The sequence below is a fragment of the Oncorhynchus masou genome, chromosome 29 (genome assembly GCF_036934945.1).
Source record: "Oncorhynchus masou masou isolate Uvic2021 chromosome 29, UVic_Omas_1.1, whole genome shotgun sequence".
NCBI lineage: Eukaryota > Metazoa > Chordata > Actinopteri > Salmoniformes > Salmonidae > Oncorhynchus > Oncorhynchus masou.
The window spans coordinates 45,004,112-45,027,702 of record NC_088240.1 but is presented as its reverse complement, the minus strand read 5'-3'; the positions used below and the strand labels follow the sequence as shown (position 1 = coordinate 45,027,702).

Sequence of the window (23,591 nt, the reverse complement as noted above, 5' to 3'; positions counted from 1 at the left end):
TGAATGGTAACATTAGACATGGCATAAGCTTAACGTACACAGCATTAACAAGCATTATAAGGCATTATTCGAAGCATTGTGAGGGAGCGAGACAAAGAAACTATGGCTTGTGCCATGGCCCATAGCTCATGGGAGAGGGAAATAAAGAGTGCAGGTATCTCACCACAGCAGGAACAAATAATAGATAGAACAATCACTCTTAAGACCATTTAATAAGCCAATGTGCTGTTTGGATTCAAAATCTGAGTCGTTGACCAATAGTATTACTGTGAAGTTAACCTCCAATCAGATATCAGACTACGTGACGTAACCTCTGCTTCTCAGAGGTGAGACAATGGAGGTTGGTAAGATTAACACAGAGAATGCTGAATTCCTAAGACAACACAGAGATAATTCTTGCTTACAGTTGATTAGAAGAGTCACTTCGGGGGCTGCCCTACACTTCTGTCTGGCTCGGTCTTATCTGTGTGTTGTCCTCCGAGCCGAGTTAAAACACCAACTCTCCATCTTCTGTAGGGCGACAGAGGACCTGCCGGACCCGTCGGGCCCCCTGTAAGTACATTTAGGTTCAAACTTGACGTTACGGTCTTGCCATTTGAAGCTGCCATAAATTAAAATGGCATGGTCATGGGCAGTGTTGGGATTATATATTATTCATTACATTTAACAAAAGTAAAGCTTTACTTTACGTTACTTTCCATACAAAGTAATATTGTGTTATATTACTTTGCGTTACTTTCATGAAAAAAATGGAAATCTCACAGTTCGTTTGACAGTCAGTGAGCCAGGTAAGCCACGAGCGCTCTAACATAGATAGGCTACTTACTAACTCAGGTTTTATCACAAATTTCGCCTTTCATTTGTGGTGCTGCTTTCAAGTGCTGTGCAATCATATGCTTAATTAGCCATACAGTGCATTCGGAAAGTATTCAGACCCCTTGACCTTTTCCACATTTTATTAAGTTACAGCCTTATTAGAAAATGTATTAAATATGTTTTTTCCCTCATCAATCTACACACAATACCCCACAATAACAAAGAAAAAACAGGTTTAGACATTTTTTGCAAATGTATAAAAAATACAAAACAGAATTACCTTATTTACATAAGTATTCAGACCCTTTGCTATGAGATTCGAAATTGAGCTCAGGTGCATCCTGTTTCCATTTATCATCCTTGAGCTGTTTATACAACTTGTTTGGAATTCACCTGTGGTAAATTCAATTGATTGGTCATGATTTGGAAAGACACACACCTGTCTTTAAAAGCCACAGTTGACAGTGGATGTCAGAGCCATGAGGTCATGAGTCATGAGGTCGAAGAAATTGTCCGTAGAGTTCAGAGACAGTATTGTGTTGAGGCACAGATCCGGGAAAAGGTACCAAAAAATGTCTGCAGCATTGAAGGTCCCCAAGAACACACTGCTCTCCATTATTCTTAAATGGAAGTTTGGAACCACCAAGACTCTTCCTAGAGCTGGTCACCTGGCCAAACTGAGCAATCGTGGGAGAAGGGCCTTGGTCAGGGAGGTGACCAGGAACTCGATGGTCACTGACTTAGCTCCAGAGTTTCTCTGTGGAGATGGGAGAACCTTCCAGAATGACAACCATCTCTGCAGCACTCCACCAATCAGGCCTTTATGGTAGAGTGGCCAGACGGAAGCCACTCCTTAGTAAAAGGCACATAACAGCCCACTTGAAGTTTGCCAAAATGCACCTAAAGACTCTCAGACCATGAGAAAAAACATTCTCTGGTCTGGTGAAACCAAGATTGAACTATTTGGCCTGAATGCCAAGATCCACGTCTGGAGGAAACCTGGCACCATCCCTACAGTGAAGCATGTTTTTCAGTGGCAGGAACTGTGAGACTGTTCACTATCAAGGGAAAGATGATCACAGCAAAGTACAGTGAGATACTTTATCAAAACCTGCTCCAGAGCATTCAGGACCTCCAGACTGGGGCGAAGGTTCACCTTCCAACAAGACAATGACCCTAAGCACACAGCCAAGAAAACGCAGGAGTGGCTTCCGGTCAAGTCTCTGAATGTCCATGAGTGGCCCAGCCAGAGCCCAGACTTGAACCTGATCAAACATATCTAGAGAGACCTGAAAATTGCTGTGCAACGATGCTCCCCAACCAACCTGACAGAGCTTGAGAGGATCTGCAGAGTAGAATGGGATAAACTCCCCAAATATAGGTGTGCCAAGCTTGTAGTGTCATATCCAAGAAGACTCCAGGCTGTAATCACTGCCAAAGCTGCTTCAACAAAGTACCGAGTAATGGGTCTGAATAGTTCTGTTAATGTTATGTTTAAGTTTTCTATTTTTAATACGTTTGCAAACATTTCTAAAAACCCGTTTTGCTTTGTCATTATGGATTATTGTGTGTAGATTGATTAAACAATTTAATCAATTTTAGAATAAGGCTGTAAAAAAAAGTTGAGGGTTCTGAATACTTTACCAAAGCATTGTACATACTGTAAGCCAGACAGATGTCCTATATTTTCATTCCAAATCTTTCTCTCGAGCCACCAGTTTTGGTTATAGACCGCATGTTCACAGACCCATAGAAATGTATAAAGAGCACACTTGGTACTAGACTGGAAGGCCTCTTTGGGCTTCAGAGGTGAGAGGGTGCACCCTCTACATAGTTTTATGGAGGCAGCTGTCATGACATTTCTCCAAACAGCGTTTTTTCCACATTCTTGAGAAATATGGAGAGATATAATTCTGAAAGTTAGTTGACAAAGTAACTATAATAATATTAACCAATTTGAAAAGTAACGCATTACTTTAATTCATTACTCATAAATGTAATATGATTACGCAAAGTTACTTTTGTGAGGCGTTACCCCCAACACTGGTCACAAGCAACAGCAGGGTCAGAGTTGTTGTCAAGAGAGGCAAGTGGCTGCACTTGTCAGCACCAACACAGATGCTGTTAAGCATCTGCACATGTGCATGACAGTTCACTTCTCTCTTCTGCAACGTGACAACAAATGCTGACCAGTGCACCCTCACTTCACGCAGTCTTTGTTTGTGTCAGAACTCGGCCCGTTCCTCATGAAAGGCATTTAGCTGAGTTTACCTTTAATTTATTCAGCTGCCATGTACAGTGCCTTGCAAAAGTGTTCATACCCCTTGGATTTCTACACATTTTATTGTGTTACAAAGTGGGATTAAAATGCATTTTGTCAACAATCTGCTCAAAATACTCTTTCAAAGTGGAAGACTTGTTTTACATTTGTTAAAGATAGCTAGAAATTAAATAACTAGAATATAGTCACTGCATAAGTATTCAGCTCCCTGAGTCAATACATATTAGAAACAACTATTAGAAACAACTTTGAGCGATTATAGCTTTGAGTATTCTTGGGTAAGTCTCCAATCTTGGGTACAGTGGTTGCTCCACTAAAAGTTTGAGATTAAGCTCCGGGATTTAGAGGTAATTTGTGGTTTAGTACAGTACCCTGCGTCACCACTAATTTGCTCCAGACCAGCGCAAGGGGGAGTTAGAGCACTGATTATGCTTTTGGGTCCGACTGTGTCTCTAACTGACAATGAATGGGCGACATAAACCTAAATAGAAACTGATAATTGTGCACGACTTCAGTATTACTTATTATTTTATTTTGTTAGGATTATTATGCTCTTACTGTAGTACTGTACGCCACTCTCGACCAGTCACATTGTACAGTGCCTGAGTGGCACAATGGTCTAAGACACTGCATAGCAGCGCATGCTGTGTTGCTACAGATGCTTGTTCAGTACATGTGAGACTGAGAGACCCATGAGATGACTGTAGTTTTTTGGTTTCTCTCCCTCTAAAAACAGAAATAAATCATTCTAAATAACAAACTGTCTTTATTTACAAATTCTTAACAATGCCTCACGCCATGTCCAAGAATGGCTTTTTTCTCACTCATTTTACGTTATTTGAAAACTAAATCATCTCTAAAATATTTATATTTTTAAACAAAGTGATTATTATTATTAATTTAGAATTATATAAAAGCCTTTTGGATATTCTCACAGATATATTATTAACCCTGATATTATCAGGGCAATATATATTGGTCATGGCTTCCGATGGTGCACAATGGGATTGCCTTGCAGTTCTCCAGCTGTATCCACTGAAAGCGTGTGAGGTTCAAGGCACTAGGGGAGGGGGCACGGAATGGGCCACAGAGCCGCGCACAGAAGACCTACCTAACCCATGGTGAAGGAAGGGGAGGGGGGATGGACCCACCAACTATTTTAGCACCGTTTTGCGCTGGTCTGAGACAAGCATGGGGACTTGTCTTGATAAATCAATGAGATTTTTATTTTCACTGAATCTCCGTTTGGGTATTGGTTAGACTAGAATTAGAAAATTGGGGTGTAGAAATGTTATGTTCTTAGTGTAACCTTTATTTAGCTAAGCAAGTCAGTTAAGAACAAATTCTTATTTACAAGGACAGCCTACTTCTTCCTCCCCATCGTGAAATTGAACCCCCGGTCTTCCTCTTGCCCGCATAACAGAAGGATTCTTTAGCTAAATAGCCCAGTACTGAACTCCCAACCGTCACATTGTACAGCGCTATATTTTCCGTTCCATCCTTTTCTTGGAATAGAAACCATAATATTAATCAAATGAATTAAGCAAAATGTCATAATCAGTCCCAGACAGCAATTTTCTTACCATAGATTTTTAAGCAGATTTAAGTCAGATCTGTAACTTGGCGACTCAGGAACATTCACTGTCTTCTTGGTAAGCAACTGCAGTGTGAATTTTGCCTTTTGTTGTAGGTTATTATTCTGCTGAACGGTTCATTCCTCTCCTAGTGTCTGGTGTAAAGCAGACTGAAGAAGGTTTTCCTCTAGGATTTTGCCTGTGCGTAGCTGCATTCTGTTTCTTTTTATCCTGAAAAACTCTGCAGTCTTTGCCGATATCAAGAATGCCCATACCATAATGCTTGAAGATAAGGTGGCAGTTACTCAGTAATGTGTTGTGTTAGATTTGCCCGAAACATATGGATTTGCATTTTGGCCAAAAAGTTGATTCCTTTTGTTTTTTTGCAGTCTTACTTTAGTGCCGTGTTCCATACAAGGCAAGTTTTGGTATATTTTTATTCTGTATATTTGTATTCTTTTCACTCTGTCATTTAATTCATTATTTTGAAGTCACTACAATGTTGATCTATCCTCAGTTTTCTCCCAACACAGTCATTAACCTCGGTAACTGTTTTAAAATCACAAATGGCCTCACGGAAACATTCCTGAGTGTTTTAAATACTGTCTTGGAGCTCAGTTCACATGGACGACTGCATCTTTGATGCAAAATCCACAGCATAATAATTAACTTGCCCATGTTAAATGATATTCACTGTCTGATTTGTTATTGTTACCCATCTAATAATCACTGTCCTCCTTTGAGGCTTTCGAAAAGCTCCCTGGTCTTTATAGTTTAATTCAATACAACACTGATGTACCTTAGAAATCAGGGACATAGAAGAGGGTTCGTCGTTCAAAAATCATGTCTACCCCTATTATTTCAGACAGAGTGAGTCCATGTAATTTGTGTGATTTATTAAGCCACATTTTTACTACTCAACTAATTTAGGCTTGCCTGAGCCAAAGGGCTGAATACTTCTAAGGACTATAATTGTAACGGTTTTCTTTAGGCGAAAGAGAGTCGGACCAAAGTGCAGCGTGGCTATTAAGATTCATGTTTTAATAAAACAAGGAAACACGAATCAATACAAAAAAACAAAAACGGTCCACGAAAACCGAAACAGCCTATACTAGTGCAAAGTAACACAGAGAACAAGGACAATCACCCACGAAACACTCAAAGAATATGACTGCCTAAATATGGTTCCCAATCAGAGACAACGATAACCACCTGCCTCTGATTGAGAACCACTTCAGACAGCCATAGACTAACCTAGAAAACCCCACTAAGCTACAATCCCAATACCTGTGAAAAAAAAACAAGACAAAACACACCACATACAAAAACCCATGTCACACCCTGGCCTGACCAAATAGATAAAGAAAACACAAAATACTAAGAACAGGGCGTGACAATAATAGTTATCACATTTTTTTAACTTTTTTTTACAACTGAGTATTTTGAGCAGATTGTTGACAAAAAAAGTAGCATTAAATACATTTAAATCCCACTTTGTAACACATTTAAATGTGAAGAAATCCTAGGGGTATGAATGCTTATGCAAGGCACTGTATTTCATTGACCCCTCTCAAAAATCTTTTTAGAGTGAATGTTTTGTGTTTGGTTCTCATATGATTGATGTATTGTTTTTTGTACAGGGGCAGTATGGTTCTCCTGGGATAAAGGGTGAATTTGGAATGCCCGGAAGACCTGTAAGTACTCGAGCTGAATTTAGAACTTTACAATTACAGTAGGTGCTCAGTAGCGTGACACGAAAAGGTAACATTTGAATTTTAGTGGCCAAAATGCTGTGTAGGTCGAGTGCATTCTAGTTTCTTTGGTATCGATGGTGGAATTGCTTGAAAGTGGTACAAATGTTTCCTTGACTTGAACAGTGGTGGAATGATTGAATGTTGTTACAGAATATCTATTGCCAGTTTGTGTGTAATTATGCACAAGTTAGGAAAGTATCGATATGGAATACTACTACTACTACTACCTCTAGTAGTAGTATTTATCTCTAGTGAATGCTACTTGTGTAAGGCCTTCATAGTATCTAACTATCTATGTCTGTTTCCTACAGGGTCGTCCTGGTGTGAACGGATACAAGGGTGAAAAAGGAGAGCCATCCACAGGAGCTGGATTTAGCTACCCAGTAAGTGTGACACATGCTTATAATAATTTACTGTGCCTGTTTACGATACAATGGAAGTGCACTGTCTTTTATATGCGATTCAACTGAAAGTAACTAAATGTCTTCTGTTTTCAGGGTGTCCCAGGCCCACCCGGGCCGCCGGGACCACCCGGACCAGCTGTGCCCGTAGACCGCTTCAATGTGAGTTTATCAGAATCCTTATACGGAATAACACAGACTGAAAGAGGGAGGGTCAATATTGACTTGTCCAATATTGGAAACAGGATATCATGTTTGTGTGCAAAATACTGGAAAATGTTTAAATGTGCCATTTCCTATTTATTGCAGGGTTATGACGCCTCAAGGAATTATCCAGGTATGCTGACAATGATTTGTTGTTTTTACATCAAACGTTATACCTAGCGATGAAACCTCTCGAAGACGGAGGATTAATCTTGGCGCATAGGCAGAAAGTATTCAGACCCCTTGACTTTTTCCTCATTTTGTTACATTACAGCCTTATTCTAAAATTGATTAAATATTCATTCCCCTCGTCAATCAACACACAATACCCGTAATGACAAAGCTCAAACAGGTTTTTAGACATTTCTGCAAATATAAACTGAAATATCACATTTACATAAGTATTCAGACCCTTTACTCAGTACTTTGTAGAAGCACCTTTCAGGCCAAATAGTTCAATCTTGGTTTCACCAGACCAGAGAATGTTTTTTCTCATGGTCTTAAAAGTCCTTTAGGTGCCTTTTGGCAAACTCCAAGCGGGCTGTCATGTGCCTTTTACAGAGGAGTGGCTTCCGTCTGGCCACTGTACCATAAAGGCCTGATTGTTGGAGTGCTGCAGAGATGGTTGTCCTTCTGGAAGGTTCTCCCATCTCCACAGAGGAACTCTGGAGCTCTTTCAGAGTGACCATCGGGTTCTTGGTCACCTCCCTGACCGAGGCCCCTTTCCACTAATTGCTCAGTTTGGCCGGGTGGCCAGCTCTAGGAAGAGTCTTGGTGGTTCCAAACTTCTTCCATTTAGAAATTATGGAGGCCACTGTTACATAAAGAGAGACACAAGAACACAGCATGGCATCAACACATGAAAACACAACATGGTAGCAACACAACATGGCAGCAGCACAAAGGGCAAGAAGGTAGAGGCAACAATACATCACGACTGTCAGTACGAGTGTACATGATTGAGTCTTTGAATGAAGAGTTTTTTTGCAGCTCATTCCAGTCGCTAGCTGCAGCGAGCTGAAAAGAGGAGCGACCCAGGGATCAAATCAAATCAAATTGTATTGGTCACATACACATGGTTAGCCGATGTTATTGCGAGTGTAATGAAATGCTTCAGCTTCTAGTTCTGACAATGCAGCAATATCTGACAATTCCACAACGAATACCTAATACACACAAATCTAAGTAAAGGAATGGAATAAGAATATATAAATATATGGATGAGCAATGTCAGAGCAGCATAGGCTAAGGTGCAATAGGTAATATAGAATGCAGTATATTCATATGAGATGAGTAATGCAAGATATGTAAACATTATTAAAGTGGCATTATTAAAGTGACTAGTGTTCCATTTATTAAAGTGGCTAATTATTTAAATTATGTAGGCAGCAGTGTTAGTAATGGCTGTTTAGCAGTCTGATGGCCTTGAGATTGAAAAATAGCTTCTGTCTCTCGTTCCCAGCTTTGATGCACTTGTACTGTCCTCGCCTTCTGGATGGGAGCGGGGTGAAGAGGCAGTGGCTTGGTTGGTTCTTGTCCTTGATTATCTTTTTGGCCTTCCTGTGACGTCAGGTGCTGTAGGTGTCCTGGAAGGCAGATAGTTTTCCCCCGGTGATGCGTTATGCAGATCGTACCACCCTCTGGAGAGCCCTGCAGTTGTGGGCGATGCAGTTGCCGTACCAGGCATTGATACATTGCGACAGGATGCTGTCAATTGTGCATCTGTAAAAGTTTGTGAGGGTTTTAGGTGAAAGGCCAAATTTCTTCAGCCTCCTGAGGTTGAAGAGGTGCTGTTTCACCTTCTTCACCACACTGTCTGTGTGGGTGGACCATTTCAGTTTGTCAGTGATATGTACGCCGAGGAACTTAAAACGTTCCACTTTCTCCACTGTTGTTCCAGTGGATAGAGGGTTGCTCTCTCTGCTGTTTCCTGAAGTCTACGATCATCTCCTTTGTTTTGTTGACGTTGAGTGAGAGGTTATTTTCCTGACCCCGCACTCCGAGAGCCCTCACCTCCTCCCTGTAGGCTGTCTCGTCATTGTTGGTAATCAAGCCTACTACTGTAGTGTCGTCTGCTAACTTGATGATTGAGTTGGAGGCGTGCATGGCCATGCAGTCATGGGTGAACGGGGAGTACAGGAGGGGGCTGAGCATGCACCCTTGAGTGGCCTCAGTGTTGAGAATCAACGAAGTGGAGATGTTGTTTCCTACCTTCACCACCTGAGGGCGGCCTATCAGGAAGTCCAGGACCCAGTTGCACATGGCGGGTTGAGACCCAGGGCCTCAAGCTGAATGATGAGCTTGGAGGGTACTATGGTGTTGAATGCTGAGCTGTAGTCAATGAACAGCATTCTTACATAAGTAATCCTCTTGTCCAGATGGGATAGTGCAGTGTGATTGCAATTGCATCGTCTGTGGACCTATTGGTGCTGTAAGAAAGCACCCTTACCCTCGAAAGCACCCTTACCTGCTGATCGAAGAGTAGATTGAGAATTAAAATAATGTAATCAGTTTTAGAATATGGCTGTAACGTAACAAAAAAAGGAAGAGGTCTGAATACTTTCCGAATGCACTGACCTTAGCAGTCAACAAAATGAAGTTAGACAGTTTGGTTATTTAAGGAGACAAACCGTTCCCCATCTAACGTCAATTTGATTCAGCTATTGAAGAAAGAGGGATTCATGATCAATCTACTGTCAAGAAATTAGGCTAAAGCTTTCAACAAAAGCACCTCGATTTGGGAAATTAACTGAAACTGGAACAGCAAATACTGCAGTCAAGGTGTAATCCATTACAATAGTGATATAAATTATATTAATTTCCCATGGAAATGTTTCCATATTCATTTTCTACTATATATATATATATATATATATATATATATATATATTATTTTTTACAAGTGCTCTGTTTTTTTGTAGTGACAAAAGGGGAGAAAGGTGATTTCGGAGCTCAAGGTCCCCCAGGAACGCCAGGTAGGACTTATGTCTCAATATAGCACACTAAGTACAGGGATAATAACAAATACTTCATTTTGTCTTTAGGCACAATTCAGCCTGAATGGTTATTGTGATATGTTGTCATTTTGTTACAGGTGTGGCCTCTAACTTCGACATTTTTACATTCAAGGTATGAAAGTATTACAATTAATAGTACTACTGTTAGGATTGAAGATGGATAAAGAAGTTATTTGTGTCTCAATATATTCTGATACTCTGTTCCTATTCTTTTCCATGTACTATTCTGTACTTTTCCACAGTCTAGTTTAGAGCTGGGCAATATGGCCAAAATATCATATCACAGTATTTAAAACAAATTGGACGGTATGGCGATATTTGAATCTGTTTTTGAATAATACAAGTTCAAAATTTGCTTTGAGTAGCACATGACCCTAAAGTGGCAACACATACAGTTGAAGATTACATCGGAAGATTACATACACTTAGGTTGGAGTCATTAAAACTAGTTTTTCAACCACTCCACAAATTTCTTGTTAACAAACTATAGTTTTGGCAAGTCGGTTAGGACATCTACTTTGTGCACAACACAAGTAATTTTTCCAACAACTCTTTACAGACGGATTATTTCACTTATAATTCACTGTATCACAATTCCAGTGGGTCTGGAGTTTACATACGCTAAGTTGACTATTCCTTTAAACAGCTTGGAAAATTACAGAAAATTATGTCATGGCTTTAGAAGCTTCTGATTGGCTAATTGACATCATTTGAGTCAATTGGAGGTGTACCTATGGATGTATTTCAAGACCTACCTTCAAACTCAGTGCCTCTTTGCTTGACATCATGGGAAGAAAAGAAACTGTACACCTCCACAAGTCTGGTTCATCCTTGGGAGCAATTTCCAAACGACTGAAGGTACCAAGCTCATCTGTACAAACAATAGTACGCAAGTATAAACACCACGGGATCACGCAGCTGTCATGCCTCTCAGGAAGGAGACGTGTCTATTAGAGATTAACATACTTTGGTGCAAAAAGTGTCAATCAATCCCAGAACAACAGCAAAGGGCCTTGTGAAGATGCTGGAGGAAACGGGTACAAAAGTATCTATATCCACAGTAAAATAAGTCCTATATCGACATAACGTGAAAGGCTGCTCAGCAAGGAAGAAGCCACTGCTCCAAATCCGCCATGAAAAAGCCAGACTACGGTTTGCAACTGCACATGGGGACAAAGATTGTACTTTTTGGAGAAATGTCCTCTGGTCTGATGAAACAAAAATAGAACTGCTTGGCCATAATGACCATCGTTATGCTTGGTGGAAAAGGGGGTGGCTTGCAAGTCGAAGATCACCATCCCAACCATGAAACTGGGGGGTGGCAGCATCATGCTATGGGGGTGCTTTGCTGCAGGAGGGACTGGTGCACTTCACAAAATAGATGGCATCATGAGGAGGATCAAAAATTATGTGGATATATTGAAGGAACATTTCAAGACATCAGTCAGGATGTTAAAGCTTGGTCACAAATGGGTCTTCCAAATGGACAATGACCCCAAGCATACTTCCAAAGTTGTGGCAAAATGGCTTAAGGACAACAAGTCAAGGTATTGGAGTGGCCATCACAAAGCCCTGACCTCAATCCTATAGAACATTTGTGGGCAGAAATGAAAAAGCGTGTGCGAGCAAGGAGGCCTACAAACCGGACTCAGTTACACCATCTCTGTCAGGAGGAATGGGCCAAAATTCACCCAACTTATTGTTGGAAGCTTGTGGAAGGCTACCTGAAACGTTTGATCCAAGTTAAACAATTTAAAGGCAATGACACCAAATACTAATTGAGTATGCAAACTTCTGGCCCACTGGAAATGTAATGAAATAAATAAAATATGAAATAAATTATTCTCTCCACTAATATTCTTACATTTCACATTTTTAAAGTAAAGTGATGATCCTAACTAACCTAAGACAGGGAATTTTTACTGGGATTAGAGTGAAAACCCGAGTTTAAATGGGTTTAGCTGAGGTGTATGTAAACTTCCGACTTCAACTGTACATTCAACAGTGATTTCAATGGGTCTTTCTACAGTCAACATTTTTATACTGTTCAATTCAACTTCAACCAAAAATAGACAGCATTTGCATCAATTTCTGCATTCCCTGCACTCATTTGAGATCATTTTCACATTGCCACGTAGGGCTGCACATTTTGGGCAAACAATCTAGTCCTTATTTTTAACCAAATGTTGCAGTTGTGATTTAGAGCAAAACACTTCGGTGAACTGTTGGAATCATGGAAATATAACATTTATGATAATTCTATGGTTAAAATATAATAGTGGGCACATTGAATACAATGTTGTTTGACATGACAATGAATGAAAATGCCAGGGAGGAGTTATTGTGACAGGGTAGGACAGTGTTACTGTTTCCTAGGGGTCCCTATAATCTTTGGCTACATTGAAAGTTCTCTCTTAGCTACTTCATGTCGCCAACATATTATTGCTTCGCTTCATTCCTATTTGATTTAGAAGATACTGTTTTACAAACAAAATTCTGATTTTAGTCTACACCATCACTGGTATTATCTGGTATTACCGCTAATTACGTTTGCTCTGACTCAGTACATTTATTAACTAGCTAGTGATTAGCATTAGTGGCTAACAATTGGCAGCTAACAAGATTTAGGCTTAACTTTCTTGCTAAGAAAAGACAAACTAGTTGTTTGCAGATGTAAGAAACACAAACGAATAGTGTAATTATAGAACACTCATGGATTTATATGAAGAAGCAATGTGAAAACAGCGTTGTTGTGATTAACATTAAATCTTGCTTGTTTGTAGGTGACCAAATACTTATTTTCCACCATAATTTGCAAATAAGTTCATTAAAAATCCTACAATGTGATTTTCTGGATTTTATTTTTTCATTTCGTCTGTCATAGTTGAAGTGTACCTATGATGACAATTACAGGCCTCATATTTTTAAGTGGGAGATCTTGCACAATTGGTGGCTGACTAAATACTTTTTTTGCCCCACTGTGTGTGTGTGTGTGTGTATATACAGTGCCTTGCGAAAGTATTCGGCCCCCTTGAACTTTGCGACCTTTTGCCACATTTCAGGCTTCACACATAAAGATATAAAACTGTATTTTTTGTGAAGAATCAACAACAAGTGGGACACAATCATGAAGTGGAACAACATTTATTGGATATTTCAAACTTTTTTAACAAATCAAAAACTGAAAAATTGGGCGTGCAAAATTATTATAGTGTGTATATATAATTGTTATCCAATCAAACATTTGTCTTGATTTCATTTATCTCTGTGCATTTTGCCTTTTTATTTCTCTCACCATTTTGATTTGGCGCAAAGAGCCCTTCAATGCCAGTGCTGATTCTTAAATGCTATTACCCTATATAATGCTATCATGCCAAGACAGAGCATTAATAGCTTTTTTTTCTTTGCAGAATGACCTGAAAGGAGAGCGCGGCGATACAGGCGTGAAGGGAGAGAAAGGAGAGCCAAGTGGTGGCTATTATGACCCCCGTTTTGGAAGACAACAAGGCCCGCCAGGACCCCCTGGAAACCCAGGACTTATGGTAAGACCTTCAGAGGACATTGCATAATGTATTAATCTGTTAGGAAGGTACGAGTCAACACACATCTCCTGGAATATGTTTGTCAAATGATAAAACGTTGATACTGTACGATTCAACAATCTAAATGTATGGATGCATATCATGCCTGTTTAAAGGAACTTGTCACAGCCTGAAATCAGTCATTAAGACTCCTAACGATATCTCTCAATTCTTGCTAACAACAATGGAAAGAGAGCCCTATAATGAATGGAGTACAAACAAAGCTAAACTTCTTATTTTCTCTTTTCTTTTTTCATCACAGGGTCCAAAGGGAGATTCCATCACGGGCCCCCCTGGTCCACAGGGCCCACCAGGCTCCCCAGGGATTGGTTACGACGGTCGTCAAGGAAACCCAGGCCCACCAGGTCCTCCCGGGCCCACAGGGTCCCACTCACTACCAGGGGCCTACAGACCTACCCACCGTGAGTTTCCTAACCAGTGACAAACACAATGTCACAATACGTTATTCAATAGGGTATACACATAAAATACGTTGGCGGCGGAATGGAGTGAGGTACAGCACTGGCCCGTTCATAGCTGGTAATGTTAAACATAAGTTTATTCATGAATATGTCTAGTGGCAATACTCCGGCGGTGCTCTGTCTAAACATCAATACATCTCTTTTACGGCACTTCTTTGGAAACATTTGGAACTTAACTTTCATATCAGCGAGAAATAATACAAATACAATAAAAAATATAAAATTACTACACACCTTTTATAAGCGCTAGGGTTCCCACATGGACATATTGTATTTCCATGTTACAGGGCTTGTCTACGGAAGACAAATGGGAGACCGAGGCAACCACCTGTGCTAATTACCTATCTAGCGTGCTCTGAACACCTGTGTACGGAAGAAAGACACCGGAAAAGTGTTGTTACTGAAAAATACTGTTAGCAGCATCTGTGTTAAAACTGGTTAAAACAGTGTACATGCAATAAGTGTATATATTGCATTGGTGAAATAATTTTGATGTGAAATTAAAGGGCTTAATGTTTTGAGAATCGATTCCCGTTTAGATGGAATATTTGGCTGTCAGAGCCAGCCTGACACTGAACATAACATATGGTTCTTGGACATTTGACATTAACGAATAGCGATAGGCTTGCCTCCACTCCTTAACCTAATCTTGGGATAGTACACAACGTGCTTGACACTCTGTAAGAAGCAGCTATATTATATCGTTGTCGTCCTATTTCTTTCTTCATCACAGCCATTAGTATTCCTGGCCCCCCCGGACCTGCTGGACCACCTGGAATACCTGGTCACACCTCAGGGGTAAGTGGTCATCTCAGGGTTCGACATATTCAAACTTTAAGCATTCTGTTAGATGGCTACCATGCCGAAACCACAGATCGCTGTTTTCAGTTAAGTGGATTAAGTGGAGTGATTGCAAGGGACTTCGGAAAAAAGCAGATGCAAAGATTGTGAAGGTGTATTTTACATTTGTTTTCTGCAATCTTGTATATGTACTATAATATGTATTGGTCTCCCCAGGTGACAGTTTTGAGGTCATACGACACCATGATTGCTACTGCAAGGCGCCAGTCGGAGGGCACGCTCATCTACATTGTCGACAAAACAGATCTCTACATCCGAGTCCGCAATGGATTCAGACAAATCATGGTGAAGTCATTAATTTTTCTTTCATGTGAGACGTGTTAGTAAGGTAGGAGCTGGAGATGTACACTCAAAGTTGGTTAAGTGCACATTAAAAGACCATAAACGTGAAAAAATGAACTATGCAAAAAAATGTATGCACTTTTTTCATATTCTTATTATATTCCAGCTCAGTGACTACAGTCCCTTCTACAGAGATCTGGTAAGTTGTATGAAAATTAGTAAATTAAACAAAGTCAATGTATGAACTTATTTAATAAATAGCTATTTGAGGAAACAGAGTCATAAAATCAAGGATGACTTGTCATCTCAAATGACCTGTGCTTAGAGTGTCCGCCCTGAGATTCGAAGGTTGGGGGTTTGAACTCTGGTCGAGTCATACCAAAGACTCAAAAAATGGTACATGATGCCTCTCAGCTTGGCACTCAGCATTAAGGAGATGGATTGGGGGTGAGGCCCTGCGATAGGCTAGTCTCCTGTCCAGGGGGTGTACTTGCACATCAAGCTGCCTCATGCTACAGAATCAGGAGAAAGGCTCCTGCCTTATGGGCCATTTTGGCTCCATTTTGGCTCAGAAAAAGCTTACTTGTCCAAGGCTTGCTTATTTTACTTAATCACTGTTGCTCTTAATCTCCAGGACAATGAAGTAGCGGCAGTCCAGCCTCCCCCTGTCGTCAATTATCCCCAATCCCAGGACCACTCGGCCAACAATGGAGCTGAACAATTCTCCCAAGGCGGCGCTGCTACCCACCCCATCATGCCTCCTCCTCGCCAGCCTATTGAGATACCCAGGCCCGCCCAACCCAACAATCGCGACCCCAGAGACCCCCCTCAGTATGATCACAGATACCCCTCTCAGACTGACCCTAGGTACCCCCCTCAGACAGATGGCCGCTACAGCCCTGTGCAGCCTGAGAACAGGTATCCCACCCAGCCCGAAAGACAATATCACATCACCCCCAGAGACAACCTGTTCCCCCTCCAGTTCCCCAGCCTGCCGGTCACGTCCACACATCAGGGCCAGGAGTGAGTATCTTATCATCATTTAATGTGCCTTCAGAGAAAGCATGTATCTAACAAATGGTCTCATCTAAATTGTGTGTAGACCTAAGCCAAGCTGTTTTTATAACTCAAATCTGGGGGGGGGGTTCTTCTCAGCTCCACCTGATCGCCCTGAACACTCCCCAACTGGGCAACATGCGGGGCATTCGAGGGGCAGACTTCCTGTGTTTCCAGCAAGCTCGTGCAGTGGGCCTGAAGGGCACCTTCAGGGCTTTCTTGTCATCCAAGCTCCAGGACCTCTACAGCATCGTTCGCAAGTCCGACAGAGACAGCCTCCCCATCTTAAACCTCAAGGTGTGTAAACCTATATTAAAGAAAGCATGAGTCTAGACTTTGGGATCCTACTTCTGACACCAAATTGAAATTGAGTTTATTGAAGTAATCTATTCATTACCATTTCAGGAAATTATAGAGATTATTTCAATATAACACTGTTAACAATCAGTCACCACCAATCAGTCACCACCAATCAGTCACCACCATGCTACCATGGGTTTTCATTTTATCCTTGAGTCTCATGGCCGTGGCTTGCTATATAAAGCAGGCAGACAGGCATTGAGGCATTCAGTTATTGTTCGATTGGCCATTTAGAATGGGTCAAATAAGTGACCTAGGCAACTTTGAGAGTATGATCGTCAGTACCAGGCTCGCCAGTTCCAGAATCTCAAACAGCCGGTCTCCTGGGATTTTAACGCATGGTGCGACAAACAAACACAAAAAACATCCAGTCAGTGGCAGTCCTGTGGGCGAAAACAGCTTGTTGATGAGAGAGATCGAAGAATGGCAAGAATTGTGCAAGCTAACAAGCAGGCCACAAACAGGCAAATAACGGCACAGGTCAGCAGTGGTGTGCAGAACGGCATCTTGGAATGCACAAGTCACCGGTTCTTGTCATGGATGGGCTATCGCAGCAGACTACCACACCGGGTTCCAGTCCTATCAGCTAAAAACAAGAAGTGGCTACAGTGGACACGCTATCACCAACACTGGGCAATTGAGGAGTGAAAATACATTGCCTGGTCCGACGAATCCCAGTTCCTATTGCTTCATTCTGGTGGCTGAGTCAGGATTTGGCGTAAGCAGCATGAGTCCACGGCCCCAACCTGCGAGGTGTCAATGGTACAGGCTGGTGGCGTAATGGTGTGGGGAATGTTTTCCTGGCACAAATTAGGTCCCTTGATACCAATTGAGCAACGTTTGAACGACACACCTTATAGAATCCATGCCCCTAAGAATTCAGGCTATTCTGGAGGCAAAGAGGGGTCTGACTTGGTACTAGATGGGTGTACCTAATAAACTCGCCACTGAGTGTATATCTTCTCTCCCTCTAGGACCATGTGCTATTTAATAGCTGGGAATCATTGTTCAGTAAGACTGAGGGGAGAATGGAGGAAAATGCACCAATCTACTCCTTTGATGGCAGAGATATCCTCAGGGACAGTGCATGGTGAGTGTTGGTCTCTCAGACACGGAACAACAAAATAAAAATTGTGTTTACAATGTGCGTCTAATGCATCAAAATCCTAGTTGCTAGTTAGCTAAGGTGAGTTGTTCAACTTAGTTACGTCATTGTCAAACTATTCTAAGTGAGTTAGAAAATTATGAAGAAGAAAATGGGACGAGCTTAAGTGTTTGCCAATGTTATAGTTTAAATAGTTAAGGTGGCTACGTCGATACTGTAGCTAGCTACGGACTTTTTTATTTATTTTTACAATATGTTTATTATTTTACAATAAAAAATCAAATAAAAAAGACATCAATACTAACAATGACATTTTTTAAAAAGTTTTTGCTAAGCTAACATTGACAGCTCTGTGTATGCAAGCTAAAATACAAATAGCTAGCTCGCTAGCTACTTAGCTAACAACATCCGTTTCGATGATACCAATTTTTAGCAGCTTACCAGCTAGATTGCAATAGCCACAACTTGCAGCTCAATAAGCTAGTGAGAGCAAAGATTGCTAGCAATACCGGTCCATATCCCCCCCGAGCCTAAGTTGTAACTCAAAAAAAGTGTATATAAACTCAGCAAAAAAAGAAACATCCCCTCACTGTCAACTGTGTTTATTTTCAGCAAACTTAACATGTGTAAATATTTGTATGAACACAACAAGATTCCACAACTGAGACATAAACGGAACAAGTTCCAGACATGTGACTAACAGAAATGGAATAATGTGTCCTTGAACAAAGGGGGGGTCAAAATCAAAAGTAACAGTCAGTATCTGGTGTGGCCATCAGCTGCATTAAGTACTGCAGTGCATCTCCGCCTCATGGACTGCACCAGATTTGCCAGTTCTTGCTGTGAGATGTTACCTCACTCTTTCACCAAGGCACCTGCAAGTTCCCAGACATTTCTGGGAGGAATGGCTCTCACCATCCGATCCAACAGGTCCCAGATGTGCTCAATGGGATTGAGATCCGGGCTCTTCGCTGGCCATGGCAGAACACTGACAGTCCTGTCTTGCAGGAAATCACGCACAGAACGAGCAGTATGGCTAGTGGCATTGTCATGCTGGAGGGTCATGTCAGTATGAGCCTGCAAGAAGGGTACCACATAAGGGAAGAGGATGTTTTCCCTGTAACACACAGCTATGAGATTGCCTGCAATGACAAAAAGCTCAGTCTGATGATGCTGTGACACACCTCCACAGACCATGTTGGACCCTCCACCTCCAAATCGATCCTGCTCCAGAGTACAGGCCTCGGTGTAACGCTCATTCATTCGACGACAAACGAGAATCTTAACATTACCCCTGGTGAGACAAAACCGCGACTCGTCAGTGGAGAGCACTTTTTGCCAGTCCTGTCTGGTCCAGCGACGGTACGTTTGTGCCCATAGGCGACGTTGTTGCCGGTGATGTCTGGTGAAGACCTGCCTTACAACAGGCCTCAGTTCAGCCTCTCTCAGCTTTTTGCGGACAGCCTGAGCACTGATGGAGGGATTGTGCGTTCCTGGTGTAACTCGGGCAGTTGTTGTTGCCATCCGGTACTTGTCCCGCAGGTGTGATGTTCGGATGTACTAATCCTGTGCAGGTGTTGTTACACGTGGCCTGCCTCTGCGAGGATGATCAGCTGCCTGCCCTGTCTCCCTGTAGTGCTGTCTTAGGCGTCTCACAGTATGGACATTGCAATTTATTGCCCTGGCCACATTTGCAGTCCTCATGCTTCCGTTCACGCAGATGAGCAGGGACCCTCGGCATCTTTCTTTTGGTGTTTTTCAGAGACCGTAGAAAGGCCTCTTTAGTGTCCTACGTTTTCATAACTGTGACCTTAATTGCCTACCATCTGTAAACTGTTAGTGTCTTAACGACCGTTCCACAGGTGCATGTTCATTAATTGTTTATGGTTCATTGAACAAGCATGGGAAACAGTGTTTAAACCCTTTACAATGAAGATCTGTGAAGTTAATTCGTAAACATCGAAATATCTTTGAAAGACAGGGTCCTGAAAAAGGGACGTTTCTGTTTTTGCTGAGTTTATCATCACACTACTGTTTTAAAAATGGCAGTCTAATAGTGCAGTATCTTTCTTTTTATGGCAAATAGTTACTTATTATTGTAATGAATGTCCTCATAAACAAAATTGCTTGGTTATAAATTGTGGTAGTCTTTGTATGTATGATATGCCAGGCCAACAGTGAAGCCACTGTATTACAATTTTACTGTGAACTGGAATAGATTTCTTAAAATGTATCTAATAAAGGGATGTACCTAAGGTGATTAAAACATTTTTCCGAATTGTTTCCCTTCAGGCCAGAGAAAATGGTCTGGCACGGCTCTAGCAGCGAGGGTCACCGCCAGACAGATAACTACTGCGAGACATGGAGGGCAGGAGACCGTGCAGTGACTGGCCTAGCGTCTTCACTGCAGACCGGCCAGCTCCTACAACAGTTGCCCAGTAGCTGCTCTAGCTCCTACATAGTGCTGTGTATCGAGAACAGCTATCTCTCTCATTCCAAAAAATAAGAAAAAAACCTGTCCCTGTTTCTTTGGTCCTAGTAAACGCAATACAATTATCCAAATAGGCTCATTCCTCCCTCCCGCGCCTCCAAAACATGACGTCCTACAAACCAGTTCTGCAGCTCTTGCCTGGCAGAGAAGCTCGCCATTGTCTTCTTCATCCCTTCCATAATGCCAAAGAGACGGGTCGAACATAGAGGTGTTTGCCCTTTTCTTGGGGCATTGGCACATATTTTCCAAGGGGTTGAACAAGAGAAGAGAAGCTAACTACGGCAGCATTTTTTTATTGTATCCATTAAAAAAATATATATTGTATATGATATGTGTTTTATTTTTATTTCTGTTTTTATCAATGTTACTTTTTAAACTGTCTTCAAATTTGGTGTATTCAATTAGCTATACATTTTCTATGTACCGTTTTTCACATTTTTGTTTTATTTTCATTTCATTTAAGGCTTGTGGTTCACTAAGGGGGCAACCTTTTAAATAATATTTTAAAATTAAAGAAGAGAATAGTTATTTATTTTGAAATGAAGTTATGTGAGAGCATACGATATGATTTGGAAAAGTAACAACAAATGTAAAATGCCCTAACCCATATTGTAGTCAGCAGTCACAATATTTCATACATTTACACAGGCGAGGGCGAGTTTCAAAACCTAATACAGAAAACTGTAAATTGCAAGTATGAGTGTGTGGTTTTAGAAATGCATGTCAAAAGAGATTCTGATAAGAAATTCTGAGTTGATATCTGCTCCCAAGATAATTGTTTTATAAAAATAAGTAAATAGCCTCCCGCAGTGGTCTAAGGCAGTGCTAGCTGTGCCACCAGAGATTCTGGGTTCTGTCGCAGCCGGCTGCGACCGGGAGGCCCATGGGGCGGCGCACAGTTGGCCCAGCGTCGTCCGGGTTAGGGAGGGTTTGGCCGGCAGGGATATCCTTGTTTCATCGCGCACTAGCGGCTACTGTGGCGGGCCGGGCGCAGTGCACGCTGACCAGGTCGCTAGGTGTACGGTGTTTCCTCCGACACATTGGTGCGACTGGCTTCAGGGTTGGATGTGCATTGTCAAGAAAGTGCGGCTTGGTTGGGTTGTGTTTCGGAGGAAGCATGGCTCTCGAACTTCGCCTCTCCCGAGTCCGTACGGGAGTTGCAGCGATGAGACAAGACTGTAACTACTACCAATTGGATACCACGAAATTGGAGAGAAAAAAGGGGTAAAATAATTTTTACAAAATAAGTAAATAAAACTCAGATAAGATATGATGGTTCTTAGAAAGAATATTGCTATAATGTTATGTACCAGGTCACAAATATGTTAAATGTGATTATAAATATGATTTCTTTCAATTCCATATAGAACTTTTCTGTTTACTTGACATTTCACTTTTAGTGAAGATAACTTATATGTCCTTGTCAAAATGTGCCACGTTTATATCTAAGACATAAGGTATAATGTCTGTAAAACAGAGGCTGAGACAAATTTGATGGAAGGTGTTAATCAAAAAAGAAAATCCAGTTCATAATAACCTAACATTGGGGTTTGAAAATGTTTTGAGTTAAATTGTGCGCTTTCTTTCTATTGAAGTGACTGCTGACTGTGATGGTTGAGGGAACCCAGATGCATTTTATTAAGACACTTTGTATTAGCCTCGTGTTGTTGAATTTCTGAGACTTTTTTTGGCTATAGTGTTACTGTGGTCTTGACTGAACCAGTGTTTTTGTAACAAGTATGTGCTGTATCATTTCTCAGAGGCACTGAATAAATGTTATTTTTCCCCCACCTACACTTGGACATGCTGCTGCCATCATGTGGATAGAAATACAGCAGCTTCTTTTCTCATCCATGTTTGGTCAACTAGGCAAAATGTTAAAGGTCATCAAGGGACACAACTAATGATCCCTAACATGAATTGAGATTTTAGATGGATTAATTCAATCTAATGGATTGAAGATTCCTCTGCTAATTCCTCATATATAGATATCATATCAGGCAAGTTTTTCAAAGGTCATGTTAGTTCATTTACAGTGAATATCAGTGGTTTGTAATTTTTCAGTGTTCATATTTGGAATAAACTACAGTTTCTTCAAGAAAGTATTCGCATCCCTTCAGTTTTTGGATTTTTTTTGTCAGTGGCTTACACACAATACCCTATAATGTCAAAGTGGAATTATGTTCTTAAAAATGAAAACCTGAAATGTCTTGAGTCAATAAGTATTCAACCCCTTTGTTATGGCAACCCTAAATTAGTTCAGGAGTAAACATTTGCTTAACAAGTCACATGAGTTGCAGGGACTCACTCTGTGTGCAATCATAGTGTTTAACATGAATTTTTTATGACTACCTCATCTCTGTGCCCCACACATACAATTATCTGTAAGTTCCCTCAGTCGAGCAGTGAATTTCAAACACAGATTCAGCCACAAAGTTGTCCAATGCCTTGCAAGAATGGGCACCGATTTGTAGAAGTGTAAAAAATAAAAAGAGCATTTACTGAATATGCCTTTGAGCATATTTTTAGTTATTACATTGAACAAAAAATATAAACGTAATATTCAACAATTTCTAAGATTTTAGAGTTACAGTTCATATGAGGAAATCAGTCAATAGAAACAAATTCTTTAAGGCCTTATCTATAGATTCCACATGACTAGGCAGGGTGTGCAGCCATGGGTGGGCTTGCGAATGAGAATCAGAATGAGTTTCTCCACAAAAGGGCTTTATTACAGACAGAAATACAGCTGTCTAGGTGGCTGGTCTCAGACGATCCTGCAGGTGAAGAAGCCGGATGTGGAGGTCCTGGAGTGGTATGGTTACACGTGGTCTGTGCTTGTGTGGCTGGTTGGACGTACTGCCAAATTCTCTAAAATGACGTTTGAGGCAACTTATGGTAGAGAAATTAACATTCTGTTCTCTGGTGGACATTCCTGCAGTCAGCATGCCAATTGCATGCTCCCTCGAAGCTTGAAAAATCTGTGGCATTGTTTTGTGACAAAACTGCAATATTTGTTTTCCAGTATTTGTTTTCAAATCAAATTTGATTGGTCACATGCATGTGTTTAGCAGATGTTATTGCCGGGGGTAGAGAAATACTTGCTGTCTAATTAGCTTCTTGATATGCCACGCCTGTCAGATGGATTATCTTGCAAATGAGAAATGATCACTAATAGGGATGTAAACAAATTTGTGCACAACATTTGACAGAAATTAAACCTTTCTGGGATAGTTTATTTCAGCTCATGACATATGGGACCAACACTACATGTTGCGTTTAAATTTTTGTACAGTATAATTATTCTTTGGATGGTGTATTGTTAT

General features: G+C 41.0%; 1 pseudogene; it reads left to right on the top strand.

Annotated features, from left to right (window-relative positions):
• The window catches only part of LOC135519909 (collagen alpha-1(XVIII) chain-like), a 171,948-nt pseudogene extending 149,580 nt beyond the window's left edge, over positions 1–22,368 (top strand).
• The last annotated feature ends 1,223 nt before the right edge of the window (positions 22,369–23,591 follow it).